This window comes from Pygocentrus nattereri, chromosome 2 (genome assembly GCF_015220715.1).
Source record: "Pygocentrus nattereri isolate fPygNat1 chromosome 2, fPygNat1.pri, whole genome shotgun sequence".
NCBI lineage: Eukaryota > Metazoa > Chordata > Actinopteri > Characiformes > Serrasalmidae > Pygocentrus > Pygocentrus nattereri.
Window position 1 is genome coordinate 37,966,031 of NC_051212.1, and position 16,134 is coordinate 37,982,164.

The 16,134-nt window shown below is 39.6% G+C and overlaps 1 protein-coding gene across 5 annotated transcripts in view; it reads right to left on the bottom strand.

The window, feature by feature from the left end:
- slc4a2a (solute carrier family 4 member 2a) overlaps positions 1 to 15,228 on the bottom strand; it is a 46,559-nt gene extending 31,331 nt beyond the window's left edge. For 2 of the 5 annotated variants that reach the window (XM_017685999.2, XM_017685995.2), the window contains exon 1: positions 1,373 to 1,439. The gene's annotated coding sequence lies outside the window, so the exon portion shown is untranslated. Of the gene's footprint in view, positions 1 to 1,372; positions 1,440 to 5,085; positions 5,443 to 11,437; positions 11,644 to 15,014 lie in introns of those variants that run through there. The other 3 variants (XM_017685998.2, XM_017685996.2, XM_017685997.2) reach the window with 3 other exon arrangements.
- Positions 15,229 to 16,134: the final 906 nt, after the last annotated feature.

The window sequence follows — 16,134 nt, forward strand, 5'->3', positions numbered from 1 at the left end:
TTTCATCCTGCTAAACAGAAACTCTTTATAAACATGTGATTACACAGGGGATCAGCAGGAGAACAGCTCTCAGTCTTTGGGTATAAAGGAAGAAAAGTGAAAACAAAAGCCTGTGAAACCAAACTTTACGATACTGCAATGAAGAAATCAAAACTTTGCATGTACATTAAAATCCAAGGTCCTTTGAAAATTGGCACCATGATGTTTAGTGCCTACTCAAAGTTAAAGAACAGAGTGAATCAGCAGAGAGAACACTCTGATGACAAAAAAAAATGGAAAGAGGGAGTCTAGGGTTGCAAAAAGGAAAAACGTTAAAACGTTTCCAAAGAAGATGAAAATAACTATTTTTAATAACTAAAAAGATGTGTAGAAAATACATAATGAAAAAATTGGACAATTTCAGAAAATCTTACATAATAAATTAACAGTCTGCTTTGTTTTCTCTGTTATGTTGAGTGCAGGTCCAGCTTCTGTGAGTGGACAGTGATGGAAAGAATGCCATCAGAGGCACTTGAACACCCCCCTTACACGGAGTAGAAGAATGTCAATGGAGGAGACGAAGCGCATCTTCGCTTAAAAAACAACTTCCAGTGTTCGGACCAACAGCTGTCACGAGGCTTAGTAAAATAGGTTAACTGAGTTAGTGTAAAATTTTTTCCAAGCGCACACGGAAGGATTACAAGAGACAAACCGCCAAATCATGAACAGCTCTCATTAAAAGTCGGTGTCGGTGTTGTGAGACGCATGTAACAGCAGAACGCATTATCACCGCTGCGCTGCGATGTAGGACAGGAGAAAGTCACATTCCAAGCGCTCACAAACCCAGAATCTAAACGGCATTGAACCGGAGCAGCACAGCGGTGCGGTCTGCTATGCGGCTTCTGTCTGCATATTTCTGCTGGAGACATTTGCCAGCAGAAACAGACGAAAATCACTTTAAGTTGGACAGGAAACATTCTGCAACACAGGAGGAGCTGTTAAGGGTTTTTCTAGGCAAATACCAAAAGTATGTGCCCATCCTCTTCCACGCAAACATGACCAGCCCTTCTGTCAAACACCACAACAATATGAGCTGCTGTGACAAAATGGAATCAAATTTACAGACAGAGAAAGCAGAGCAAAGGCTAAACACACACACATACCAACAAAAGCGAGCACTGGAGAGGGCTGAAAAAACATGTGTTCAATCAGTGCTGAGTGACACTGACAGAAGGGTGAGTGTAATTTGGCAAGAGAGGGAAAATATAACAAGCTAGCACTGAACGGCATACAGACAGAAAGAGGGAAAGAGACAAAGAGAAAGAAAGGCAAACACAGAGACAAAGACACAGAAAGAGAGAGAGAAAGAGACAGACATAAAAGCTGGGCTTACCTTTCAAGTGCTTACTGCAGGGAGCCTACAGCCACAGTGGTCATTGTAGTGCAATGGCAAACCTACTGTGAACGAGAGCAGGCGCGAAGCAGCAGAGAAAGAGCAAGGGAGAGTGAGGGAGGGGCATGAGGAGAGAAGAAAAGGCTGTGATTGGAGAACGGCACCGCTTTTCTGACTCCAGTAACACACTACCCCCTTTTTACATTACCCTCCAGCCCTCACACTCTTCCTCTACCTCCTCCTCTCTCGTTGACACACACATTCCCACATGTGCTGTTCACTTCCAAACACAAAAATGCCCACTGATATCTCCCCTCCGCCACCACCACCCTCCTACCCCTGCGATTAGGCTTCCTCCTTTAGCCTTCTGACAAACATGTGACCATGGGGACATGACTCAACACTACAGCTCAGGGCCCTAAACTCTAGAAATCTCACTAAACACACAAGAACACCCCTCATGTCCCAATACACTCAACCACACATTCTGATGTCAGCTCTGATCCTTAAAGTTACAGTTTGGGGAAAATATTTAAACAAAACCCTTTATTTTCAACATAGTTAGTCTTTGCAAGCCTGAGTTCTGCCCATCATCAGAAAGCCTAGTGGTGAAGAACAGCTTGCTGTCAGAAAGGGGTCATTTGAGTACGGTGTAAAATGACTAGAGATGCACCAAAATAGGAATTGGAGGCTGATGCTGACATTATACTTTATACAGAAATAGATTTATACATTATAAAGTATAAATCTTCAGAGAACAGACTTCTGCACATTTTAATGCACAATGATGTTTTTGACTGAATTTAACATACAGGTGGGGGACTGAAACACAAAAAGTAGTCCGTGTAAAAGTTATGGCACATGTCATATTTTGTGTTTTATTTTTCCCCCAATATGTTAAAATCAGCAATTAAACAGAAACTGTGCACTAAAATTAACAGAAAAACACCATATTTAAGTGTGCTTTCTTTAGAGGATGCGTTTACTTGTTTTCACTTAGAAAATCAAGAAAACATGTGATTTGACCAGGTGTGTTCAAACATTTGAATACAATTCTGATTTATAAACATTTATAAAATGTAGAAATTGGGACAAAATTTGGAAACCTGGAACAGTATTAAAGACAAATGGAACATATTCATAAAGCAATAAAGTGAACAAAATGTTCATTTGTTTGTAGCTTCTTCTAAATGAGCACAAAAAGATACATCATCAATTATAGGTTTGAAATGCCTGTAAAATCTAAAAAATTTTAAAGTAAATATCTGCTAACAACGAATATTTTGTGCATTCCTACAACCAACCACAGCGTCACACACAAGGCACAGGATTTTCAAAACGATGCTACGATCAAAACAATCCTGCATGCAAAAATACTGGTATGCATATCAGCAATTGCAAGGAAATCTTACTTAAAAGTAACTAAATGCTTCAGAAAACACTTTTGAATAAGTTTTCACAGATTTTTTGTCAGTCCACCTATTATACTCCTCTGAAGAGCTCAGTCATGGCGAACATAGTGGCCAACTACGCGCAAAAGCTTGTTTATTGTGATACTGATGAAATCAGCTTCATGGAAGTGTGGACACATGAACGTGTGGAGCGGCAACTAGAAGGTAACCAATTAAATCATGATAGCTGTAGCCAGTTTAATGTGAAACAGACATCATGAAACTCCATTTACACGTAGGCTAAGACTACAGTGCAGTCAATCAGCCAGGACCTGTTCTGGATCTGAAGTTTGCTTCTTTTCTTTTGCACTAGGGCTACATGACTAATGTAGGCAAGAAATAACAGAAGCTTATACCCCACTTAATAGCATTATGCAAAGTGCATGACTAAACCATCACACACTTACCTCAATACCTTATATCAATAAGACGTTTTCATGTAGTTTCATGTACCGAATGACAAACAGATCTGTAAACATGGACAGAAGTATACTGCACAGCTATGAGCAGTAGAAGCCACATTGAAATCACACTGAAGCCTATATTTTGTCACTTGACTCTGAGGCATCTGAATGATGAGCTATGAGCTTCCATTACTTGTTAGTTACACTGTAGCACCAGCGCAAAACTACAGAAGCAAACTCCGGACACCAAACGTGTCTTGGCTGCCTTACTGTACTAATGGGGATGGGGTGAGGGGGGAAATTTGATTTTCACTGAACGGTCACGTTAAGACTTAATGCATGCGCACGCACACACACCCTCACAGAACTGTGCACGGACGGCAGGTCGGCACAAACTGCGCTTACTCAAAGAAAGTGCACTGAATTGGACTAGCCATGTGTTACGTCCATTTCAACCTCCAGCAAGTGTCCTGTGACAAGAACCCAGCAGTAAACCGCTACCTTCTCACCACAACTATATAATCTCGTTGAGCTAAAGGGGCTTTCCTCTTAAAAATCATTAGGCTCTTACACACTGAACACATCAGAGAGCAAGAAAGTGGAGGAAGGACAGAAATCCACCCTTATTTCACAAACGAAGGGAAGCACAATCTCGGGAAGTACTGCAACACAGCAACGGCTGGTGATGTTCATCATTCATTCCTACGTTTCATATTCTTGAAAATGAATCTCTCCATTAACACACCTAACAGCCAACGCGACAGAAATCCTACGGACAATGAGCGAGACATTTTCAACATTTTAAATGCAGAACTGGACTGACATCTCCACTCACTTCATAATGGTGGAGAGGGTACACACACACACACACACACACAATACATAGTTTGAAATAACTTTAAAGAGGGATTTCATCAATTTTGAAGTTGGTACTCAATCACATGCAGTTAACACATCATCTACAGGGAACAGATTGGAAAGAAATATATAAAATACACTGTAGTTTTTGCACTGGCTATATTGTATGCTTTTTCCCTCTAATGTGTTAAATTCAACAAAATGTGCACAACTGTGTTCTCTGTACAGGTTGTGTAACTTATTTTCACTTTATAAAAAAAAAAAAAAAAAAACACACAACAACACGTTATTTGACCGGGGCGCCAACACTTTTCCATATGACTGTAAACCAGGGGTCTTTCCTACAGTTCAAATATACTTCTATAAACGTTTCAGACAAATGTGTTCCCTCAGAATTACTGCAAAACAGTGCATCAGGGATCAGGCAGCATAACTCATAACACCTATAAAATAATACATCAACAATTACAACAACTAATAATAACTTTAGGAGAGTAGCTTTCAGATGTCTGGTTCCCTTCACAACTACTGTGAAGACCTCTCAATTACTCGGTTTACATCTCAACAATTTGATTATGCAAAAATTTTAAACATGTGGTGGACTTCCCCTCAACCAGCATCAAATGGTAGGATCAAATCTGGTCATCTCTTAGCATCATGGCTAAAGAAGCAGTCCAATGTATTTTCACATAAAATTAAAATTAAAATAAATGCGTTTCTTTTTTTTTATTATTAAAAGCTGTAAAATAGTGTCAGATGAGTTATAACGTTACATAGTCTGAAGCTACGACACGGTGACAATGACACGGTGTTACAGCAGCAGTGATTTCTGGAGGCATTTTTCTGCCTCAAGTCTGGAGATCATCTCTGAAACGCATTATACTCTCACGGTTCAAGAAAAATGAAAAGCAGACTCTTGGACTGACGTTATTCCTTTAAGCCTAACCAGTGAACCACTGAAACCTCAGGCAACTAGAAGACTCCAGCAGATAACGCTCACCTGGATCCGCGCTCCTCCTGTTTATCTCCCTGACATACGACTGAGAAAATTACTGTCGCATTGTATTTTCAGCGGAAACATCTGCCTGTAACGGGCGAGTTTAACCCAGTTTTTTCCTATTACCAAGCCAGTTTAGTCATTTGCTCTGACTCACAGCGGCTCTGTGAGGTCGCGCTCTGCTTCATCCAGCACGGCTCTCTGACTGTTAGCTCGAGTTAGCTCGCTAAGACGCGGAGCAAATAGCTTATGTGAAGTTACTGTTGTGACTAAGCTTCGCCTTTCCGGACAGCGGCAGGGTTCCTGTGAGCGATCTCTTCGTGGGCGTTATTGGCAGAGTGATTTCAGTACTTATTCAGGACGAACATGTTAGTGTTCAGCAACTTGCTGCTCTGCTCTCTCGGCTCCGCTCCGTTCGGCTCGGCTCGGACTGAATGGCCGTTTCTCGAAGCCAGAAGCTATAGTTCTTCAACTTCGAGCCCGCTACGCAACCTCAGCCAATCATATCACAGCTGAACGCATGAGTGAGCCAATCGCATTTCTACAAAAGACGTCACTAAGCCAATCATATGGCGCATGGGCGGTTACACAGAGAGAGCGTAAAAGAAATTCTTAAAGGGGAACTCCACCAGTTTTAAAAATTCGACATCATTCAGTGGTTACCGTGTAAACAGTTATTCAGAGCGGTTTGGTGAGATTTGCTCCGTTCTAGAGAAACTTGTCGAGTCAGAATTATTCACAGTGGTGGTGGTGTTTGACACATTTCTTAATGATAGTTTTGGCTTAAAATGTATTTTAGTCCATTTATTTATTTAAATCTATTCAAGGAGGAGGGGTACACGCAGGGTGTTTTAAGGCAAAATAGTCCCCACTCTTATTTTTTTTATTAAATGTATGACTATTTTACTTTCATTAACACATAAAACGTATAAAACTCAGAAGACTTGTGTAGGTTGACTGGTGGTTTTGGATAGCAAATAAAATGGCTATATTTGTGTTGAACACACTCTGACCCCTGAATTTCATAATGTGTTAAAAATGTCTTGATTCAACAAATCTCTCTTTATGTATTACATCGGTTGGTTTCAGCTCAGAAAAAGCAGCATCTCTTTCTGGGAGATCTTATAAGAGCACAATTAATAATAATAATGATAAACAGTACAAAAACCTGAACTGCCAGGAAAACCCCTCAGTAGTGAAAAAATATAAGGTCAAAATACAGCAATTGCTGCACGCAAACTAATAATGTCGCACACTGAACCGATCACACGTGGTAGTCATCATAATGACGACATGCACACAAGGAGACATGAAGGAAACAAATTTTGTTCAGAAAAGGCTGCTGGCAGCAAGACAAAATACTTCAAAGTTCCGAGGATGAGACGATTCTGATTTCTCAAACGTGACAAAGGAGAGTATGCTTACCTATTAGTTAACATTAGCATATGTTTAGGGTGATGGTGACGATTCTCCCTGGCCAATCAGCAATCACCTTTTGGTATAGGCCCAATTCACTTGAACCTTGACGTAGGTGATGCCAAAAATAGTAAAAGGTGAACAAAGTCTAGTCAAATTTAGACGACACCATGGAAAAGCAGCTTAAGTGGCTTTGGCAGTAGTCAACCTACAGTTTGAGCAACTGGTGTTGGTATATAACAGTGCTGAAGGTTAACAGTAGACTTCTTTTCATGATGCTATATCAATGCACAGGTTCAATAGTATTGATGTTTTATTCATATTTTGACAGGCGTGAGAGTCAAGGAAAATGTACGCTGGACAAAACATATCAGCTTTGGAACATTTTAGTTTAAAACAGGACGCAACAGCACAGCTCTTCAAAATTCATGTTTCACATAGAGAAAATATGTTTAGAATCAGAGTTCCTCATAGACAACTATAGAACGACATACAACTTTAGAACATGGACTTCTATGGAGGATGTCAAGGAAAAAACCCACAGGATATGCAATTTTTATACACTTGAACATTCAAACATTCAATACATGATACTGTATTGAAATCATTGAACTCTTTTCAAATAAACCCACATTACTTATCCTTTCAAATCCACATTTGCCTCACTATATTTGAGACCAAAATTGCCATGTCATACAAACAAGGATGTTTGTACAGACATTACAATTCCCATTTTTCTCAGGCTCATTACATGAAATCTTATAAAATATTCATAATATTAGAGAAAAATATCACTAGAGACAAACATAGCACTGCATCCAGGATCGGATGCTCATGAGGGCTTTGATTACAGGCGTGTCAGGTGTGTTTGGTCAGGATTGGAACTGACAGGGTCAGGGGTGTTTCACCCCCATAGGTTTCACCTAATCCTAGACTAAATGAGTCAAAAGAGATTATCCATTTAAGTCAAGAATTGCAGGCTGTGTCTACAAAAAGCCATCCAAATGCTCTATGACTACATGACGTGCCCATAATCACTAAGAAGTAATGCAAATAAACATGACTAAGAGGTTAGATGATACAAGGAGTCCATTCAACATACCATGGGTGTACCCAGCTGAAGAGACATGCACACAATGAACCTTTTTTAATCTGATACTATATCACACTGAATCAACTACTACAGCTGAAGTCTACAATCTACTGAAAATACACATTGTAATTCACAATAGACAGCACCTACATTACATTACGGGGCAATTACGCCAATGTTTTTACAAATTTCTGCATAATTCGATCACTAAGAAACAAAGTCATTCAGGGTGGTTTGATGTAAAATGGTGCATTATGGGGAAAAAAACCTATGGACTTTCTGGCATTTTATTTACTATCCAAAATGACTAGTGAATCTACAACAGTCTAATCTTGATGACTGTAAATATCTGAAAAAAGCTGTTTTTTTTTTTTACTGGGTACTATTTTGCCTTATACAACCCCAATTCCAATAAAGTTGGGACATTGTGTAGAACATAAATAAAAACAGAATACGATGATTTGCAAATGCTTTTCAACCTATATTCAATTGAATACACTACAAAGCAAGATACTTAATGTTCAAATGGATAAACTTTATTGTTTTATGCAAATATTCAATCATTTTGAATTTGATGCAATATGATCCAAAGAAGTTGGGACAGGGGCAAAAAAAAAACTGGGAAAGTTGAGGAATGCTCAAAAAACACCTGTTTGGAACATTCCACAGGTGAACAGGTTAATTGGAAACAGGTGAGTGTCATGACTGGGTATAAAGGGAGCATCCCTGAAAGGCTCAGTCGTTCACAAGCAAGGGTGGGGCGAAGTTCACCACTGCATGAGCAAATAGTCTTACAGTTTAAGAACAACGTTTCTCAATTGCAAGGAATTTAGGGATTTCATCATCTACAGTCCATAATATCATCAAAAGATTCTCTGAATCTTGAGAAATCTCTGCAAGTAAGCGGCAAGGCAGAAAACCAACATTGAATGCCCGTAACCTTCGATCTCTCAGGCGGCACTGCATTAAAAACCGACATCATTCTGTAATGGATATCACCACATGGGCTCAGGAACACTTCAGAAAACCACTGTCAGTGAACACAGTTCGTCGCTCCATCTACATGTACAAGTTAAAACTCTGCCATGCAAAGCAAAAGCCATATATCAACAACACCCAGAAACGCCGCTGGCTTCTCTGGGCCCGAGCTCATCTGAGATAGCCAGACGCAAAGTGGAGAAGTGTCCTGTGGTCTGACGAGTCCACATTTCAAATTGTTTTTGGAAATCATGGACGAAGTGCAAAATACGACACCGAGAGACCCCGGACTGTTGAGCAACTGAAATTGTACATCAAGCAAGAATGAGAAAGAATTCCACCTACAAACCTTCAATTAGTGTCCTCAGTTCCCAAACGCTTGAGTGTTGTTAAAAGGAAAAGTGATGTAACACAGTGGTAAACATGCCCCTGTCCCAACTTCTTTGGAATGTGTTGCAGGCATCAAATTCTAAATGATTGAATATTTGCAAAAAACAATAAAGCTTATCCATTTGAACATTAAACATCTTGTCTTTGTAGTGTATTCAATTAAATATAGGTTGTAAAGGATTTGCAAATCATCGTATTCTGTTTTTATTTGTTTTACACATTGTCCCAACTTCATTGGAATTGGGGTTGTAACACCTTGAATGTACTTCTCTGCCAGCATGCATGCATAAAAAATATATATACACGTTTCATTATTTATAGCTTTATGTGAGGTAGCTGACTTTAAAAGGTTTCAGATGCCTTCTTCCTTTCAGCACTACTGAGAACAAATGTGAATTAGTAAGTTTCTCTAGAACATCAGATTTCACATCAAACCACTGAGTGGCTTTGTTTACATCTTAATGATTTAATTATACAGAAATTCTGAAATACTGCTGGGGTTCCCCTTTAACTACTCACCATTCTGTGTTATTTGAGCACCACCAGCTCACTATTGGCCATTCACATGAGACTGGAATAGGAAGTACTGGGCCATTTAATGCTTAAATGGTTCTTACATGGTGAAATGGATCTTCAGATTAACAGACCCTTTTTAAAGGGTGTTGTGAGGTTCTGTATAGAACATCCTCCTTTAATCATAAAGAACTATTTCACCATGCAAAGAACCATTAAGCATGAAATGATTCTATACAGAACCACTCTCTTTACTAAAGAACCATCTGTTTAGGGCACTGTTTAGTTTTCCTAACAGACGTCTACTAATTACTCCTTCACCGGTCACACTTTTATTTTACCCTCTCAACCTTTGAAACTCTAGCTTAATGACAGACCATCATCTCAGCTCTTCTGATGGTAAAGTTCCTTTATATTTGCAGACTTGGTGCTCAGGCTGACATCCAATCCTCAGTCTGGAAATAAATCCTGCGCAGTCTTCTATTCGTGTCTCACATATGATTCAGGCGAGCTAATGACAAACTTCCTCCGGCCGAGAGGAATTTTTTTGCATGAAAATGGAACATGGACTTTTTTTTAAACTGCTGTAGCCTACACTGAACAATCTGTACTAATTCAGCGGTCTCAGTGGTAAACAATCAACTAAGATAAACCCAGCAGCCTGACTCTTCATCACACCTACTGAGAGGAGAGAGTAGTACTCGATCAGAGTAGGTTCATTTAGTTACAAGGGCAGCGCACATGTACACACAACCACCCTCGAACGCAAGGTTAGAGAAACAATACTGGTCGCAGAAGAAGGACGAAGCAAAAAATAGACCAACCCACACATACCGACCATAAAGCAGCTGTCTGGCACAAACACAGCAGCACCCTTGTGGTCTTTTTAGTTATGACCAGCCCTGCCGTCCGGTTTGCCTGCACACTCCGGAGCTTTGTGAAAGCATTCGCCCATCTCTAAAAACCAACAAGAGGGGAAGAAGTAAACGTGGCCAATGGAGGTCGGGCTTAAACCGTCGCCTGTCTCGGTTTACTGGAGGGGGGCATAAATCTGCAGCTTTGGAGAACCAAACACGTGGACTGTTTTTCGCTTTGTTCAATTCATGTGAGGTTAGCGATGTTGGATACTCCACGTGTCTCATCTGAAAAATGATTTACCAACCCAGAATCCTCACAAGTCTTCCAAACCGCCCACCAGGCTTCGTGAAATGAACCCGTACCGCCGGTCTGAACTGGCTGTGGAGGAAAGTGTGAGCTAACGTTAACTGAAGGAATCCCTCGACCATACAGGCTGATGTACACAGGCAAGAGCTATTAGAAACAAAACCAAAAAGTTACTTTTATAAATGATGAGAATTAAAATTAAAGAATAAAAGTTACTTTTCTTTTCTTTAGTTAGCTAGCCTGCTAGTCAGCACTCAAGCCAAGTCTGTGGTTCAGCGTGGCCGTGGAAAGGTAGTTAAACGTCCACAGATGCAGGCCTGCCCTAGATTTGCCCAAAGACAGGATAAAGTGACAGCTTCAAAACAATGTGTAATTAGTGTGGGTGGATTAAAAATGGTCACATTTCAGTGACTCAAGCGGTAATTTCACCTATTTTTCAAAATGTATATATGGTTTAATGTGAACTGCCCCATTGAGAAATGTAGCTAGAGATTTGTTCACAGTTGTGGTGATAGGAACCAGACATCAACAGCATTTAATGCCTCTAAAAGATGCATCATTAAAGATAAATCATTGTTGAAACACTGCCAATTCCTGAGACATAGTTTTACGACAATTCTGGGCTGAGGTTGTGCCCCTTAACATATTTTTAAGTATCTATTTATGGCAGGTAGGTCCATAGAGGGAGTTTAGGGCAAAATGCTCAAAGAAAACATGTTTCTTTACAATGCTTCAGTTCACATCAAACAACTCAAAAGTTCCCCCTTGCAGGCCCTGTGTGCCTGGCTCACACAAACTTACCTTCCTTTGGTCATCCCAGGTGTATCCTGTGCTTTAAATGAACAAGGGAATGGGCTGTCACGTCCTGATGGAAAATAGTGCACTTGATGGTGTAAAGTCAAGCCTCTGGAGAAAGCACGCTTAAGGTGACCAAAAACGAGGCATTTTCCTCTGAGAGAAGCATGCAAAGGTCAGACAGGTAAGGGTCACTGTCATAAACTAGCTCTCCCAAGAGCTCCCCCAGAAAAGCTAGTGAGTTCTTGAACAGGGCACACTTTATAAGGAGACTGATGGCCTAATGTGTGCGCATGTTCATGTGTTAATTGGTCAGCCTTTAAATCCCCAGGGAATAAGGAGAGTGGCCGAGAGAGTGGCAACAACAACATAGTCACATTCCAGACGTACAGCACACAGATTAGCCCCCAATTTCACACTCCATTGTGTCCGTGTGTATACATGTTGTACGTGGTGGTGACTTTTTTTTTTTCCTATCAGACATTTTGTTTTCTGACTGTTTTGCCTATACTTTTCAAATAATACCTTGTGTGTGTGTGTCACATGATGTCCTTGTAAAGCTGTGTCTGGTTTTGTCCTTGTTGATCCTTGCAGTAAATCACTGCCAACAGAACAGCAAAAAAGAGCAGCAAAAATCTGCAGATTAATGTTCAAGTCAGTGTCCTGCTTATGTAGCATAACCCTTCTGTTATTTTAACCCCAGGCCTTTTCCTGCCATTGTGGTCCTCATGCTGTGCTTTGATGCATCTCTATGATGTGAAGCATTCTTCTGCTATATTGAGGTCTGTGTTTGTCCTATAGATGAGTGCTGAGCAACCTCTGAAATGTCCAGAAATAGGAAAGCTTTTATCTCTTTCTCCCAATCCACAGGACTGTCATTTATGCTAGTGATTCAATAATCTTCCAATTATTTTGATAATTACTCAAGTATTCAGTTTTTTTAAAGGCCCAACAATAAAAGGGAATTTGTAAGGGAATTCCACAAATTTTTCAGATTAATGCGTTTGCTGAGATTTAAATGAGTTTCAGAGCATTTTAAAGTGAAATGGTTCATTAGAGACAAATTTACAAACTGATTTTTTTATATAACGGAGGTGATAGAATCCGTGTTTATAATCCAGACTTTGCCATTTTTTACTATTCAAAACCACCAGTGAACCTACATGTGTCTCCTGCCTCTCAGTCCAGTAGGAGAATTTAACATCTGCAATATCATTCAAATTGTCAGTGAATCATTAAGAATGTAAATTTGAATATTTTTCAAATAATAATCCAGTTAAATTGATCAATTGTGATGGCAGTTTGCATCTTCATAGAAATTCAGCAAGCAACCTGGAGATTTTCAGAGGCCTAAGAAATTGAATTTATGGTGTGGCTTAAAAAAAGATGTAGGTAACAGTTCCCAGTTATGCAATAAATAGGGGCATGTTCATCAAGCATCTCGGAGGATGAATGCTGCTTTAAGGTCAGTAAGGGCAACTCAGCACATTATGAAACATCAGTGTGAGCATTGGGACACCTGATCTTAGATCAGCGCTTCGACTTTCAGATTATTTATAGACATGGGCCACGGTCAAACTGGTTGGGAAAATGCTTCAGTAATAAGATATTACTGAATCCTGCAGCACGTTGCATAATGAAAAAGCTAAGTTTATACCACTAACAATCTGATAAGTGCTAAAAGTGCTACTGTAACAAGTTTGCGTCAATTGACCAAAAACAATATACAGGAGGAATGGGACTGAGCTTAACTGTTCTGTGTCACAAGAACACAGGACTTCAGTTGATGCTCTTTATAGTCCTCTAAAGATAATGTGAAATTAGTGTGTAATTATGCCTTTCTTTCCCATGAACGTCAAACCGGCCCTTACCTACACTAAGAAAGAGAATAAAGTGGCTACAAACAGATGAACTATGGGAACGCTAGCGTCTTCTATTGTCATCTAACAGTGTTGATAATAATTAGAAGTAATTGTCCCATAGTAGAAGGGCATGTTGATTGAAAGGTGGTTGTGTTGCAGTAAACAGAGGAGTGATTATACTGTAGGGTGGGAAAAAACAACACTGCATGTGAGAGAAGTTAATCCGATTAACATTTGTAGAGATTCAGAAAGCAGAAAAGCTTTTCTTTTATAGTAGTGTGTCTGCAGTTTAAGAGACATGAGAATTTATCCACTAAGCACTTAGCATTCTCATCCATGCGTTTAATTATATGTGGAATTACTTATATAAGCACAGAACAAATACGGTGAGTTGTTTCAGCTTTTAATGGCAAAGCAACTGAGTGCTTCACAGGACCCCCTGTGTTTTCCATATCAATTTCAATATTAAGTTCTCTTGACTTAATACATCTCTCAGTAGGCTTACTTTGAGACTGCAGTTGGGGATTTGTTCATGCACTTGAAAAGTTTACCTCTTGGATATACAGTACTGTGCAAAACCTTGATTTATTTCATCTCCAGTCAAAACAGCCATAATGTACAGACAATTCATTTTCATGAGATGTTTCTGAGGAGATTAGATATAAGAAGGGGCAAGTCAAATGAAAATAAGTGAATAAACAGGCTTTTCCGAAAAAAATGAAAACATGGTAACATTGAACTCCTAACAACTGTACGAGCCTTGGAAGACCACCAAAACTAGGCTACAAGGCTACAAGCTCCCTTTTTGCTTCAAAGCTGAAAAACTTCAGTGTGTCTGTCTCTCCTTCCACTGAGAGAAGACAACATTATGAGTGTGAAAGGATGTCATAGCATAGCTGTCATAGCAGCTGTTACTGAGAAATGGTAATAGACAGAAATGAAGAAAATTTGCAAATTAAAACAAAGCTGGTGGTGTTCTCAAAACTAAAGACTGACCAACCCAGAGTCCAGAAATCAACATCACTGAATGTGTGTGGCATTATTTCAATTGTAAGAAGCAGAAAATGCAACCAACTTCTAAGACTGAACTTTGGAATTGTGGAAAAATATTCCTGCAAGTTTCTCTGTAAAACTGAAAGCAAGACTCCTGGAAATAAAAGAAGCTCTAATAAAGACAAAGAATGGACACACTAAATATTGTAAAACATCTGTAGTTAATTTCTGTTAAATATATGTTAATATATAACTAAAACCTAATGGCCATTTTGACTGTGAGTGAAATAAATGAAGGTCTCTGAAGCCATTGTGCTGTTCATTGGATGTTACTTGCCATTCTGGTTGCGAACTATGGTGCTTGGCTGAGGAATTGTTGTTTGCTATTCTTATTAATATTCAATTATTTATTGAGCATTTGTGTATGTTTTATTTGTTTACTGTTTTCCATTTGAATAGAACACCTGAATCGTTAACTCAGTGATATTGACGGTGGTGTTATATCTCTGTTCAAATTTCGAGGCTGAACATGTGCTTTTCAAGAAGCCATCAGCTGTAGAACTTCAAACAAAGGCAGTTACCCACAAACTGCAAAAAGAAAATGGGTGCATTCTTTGGATTCTTTCAGTGTGTTTTTTTATTAGACTGTTGTAGACCGCATTGTCATTTCAGCTTATATAAAGAGCTGAAGTGCTAAAAATGCTGTAGATTTGTAAGGCAAAAGGTACCTGAAAATCCTGAGACGTTTTCCTTGATGACAGTAGAGATGTTGAAAACAGTAATATGTCCAAAAAGATCAATTCCCAGTATTGAAGAATCCCACAGTGGAAATTCAGAAATCCAGGTGTAATTCAGGAAAACTGTGCCCAATTCCTAAATTCAAATCCAAATTCAGTCCATTGTCATCCATTCATATTCTAAACCATAAGAAATAAAGAACAGCCTCCTAACACCGGGCTGCTGCTGCCACTCACTTGTGATGGAAAACAAACTTGTTCACTTTTAATTTATAGCATGATTTACATGAGCATGTTAATACTTAACCCATGTTGGGGAGGCAAGGTTAAGAAAATATGTGTGCACGGTGTGCATGTGTGGATGGCGCGTACAGTTACAGTTAAAACAGATGCCACAGACAGATAATTCAACATCTGGAATTCATCCTAGCTTGCAGGGGAAAATCTCACGACTTCAGCTTGGCTTTCAGGAAATTAGGTTTAATTTCACCTTCTTCATATTAGATCACATACACAAAGAAACAAAGAGATGTAACTCCAGTAACAGCTCAGTGTGAACAAACCCAAGGGGCTACAGGTAGTGTAGGCCAAAGAGGGGGGCCAGCAGGGTCCCAGGGCTGAGAGCGCACATGTACAACTGGTTTATTTTTCCTGGTGCAGAAATTTAATAAATAGAAAGCACTCTAGTCTTAAAAGTTTGTCTGCACAGCTTTAGTGAACTTAGGGGCCAATGCTAATATGCAGTGATCAGTGCATGGGAAAAGACAGGATGTTAATACCTTGTGTTTTCTTGGTACACTTGAATCAAGACAAGCGTGAATAATGAGTGTGATCGGTTATGATTCTCCTGTGTTGTTTAAGCTGGTTTTATTATCATGACTCAGCAATTCACACTACATGCTAGAGTTCAGCAATACAGCAAAAATATTATATCACAATACTTCAGGATATAGCGCTGTCGCCTCACAGCAAGGAGGGCCTGGGTTCGATTCCCCGGCCAGGCGACAAGGGTCCTCTCTGTGTGGAGTTTGTATGTTCGTCCCGTGTCTGCGTGGGTTTCCTCCGGGTTCCTCCCGCAGTCCAAAGACATGCATTTAGGCCAATTGGACAT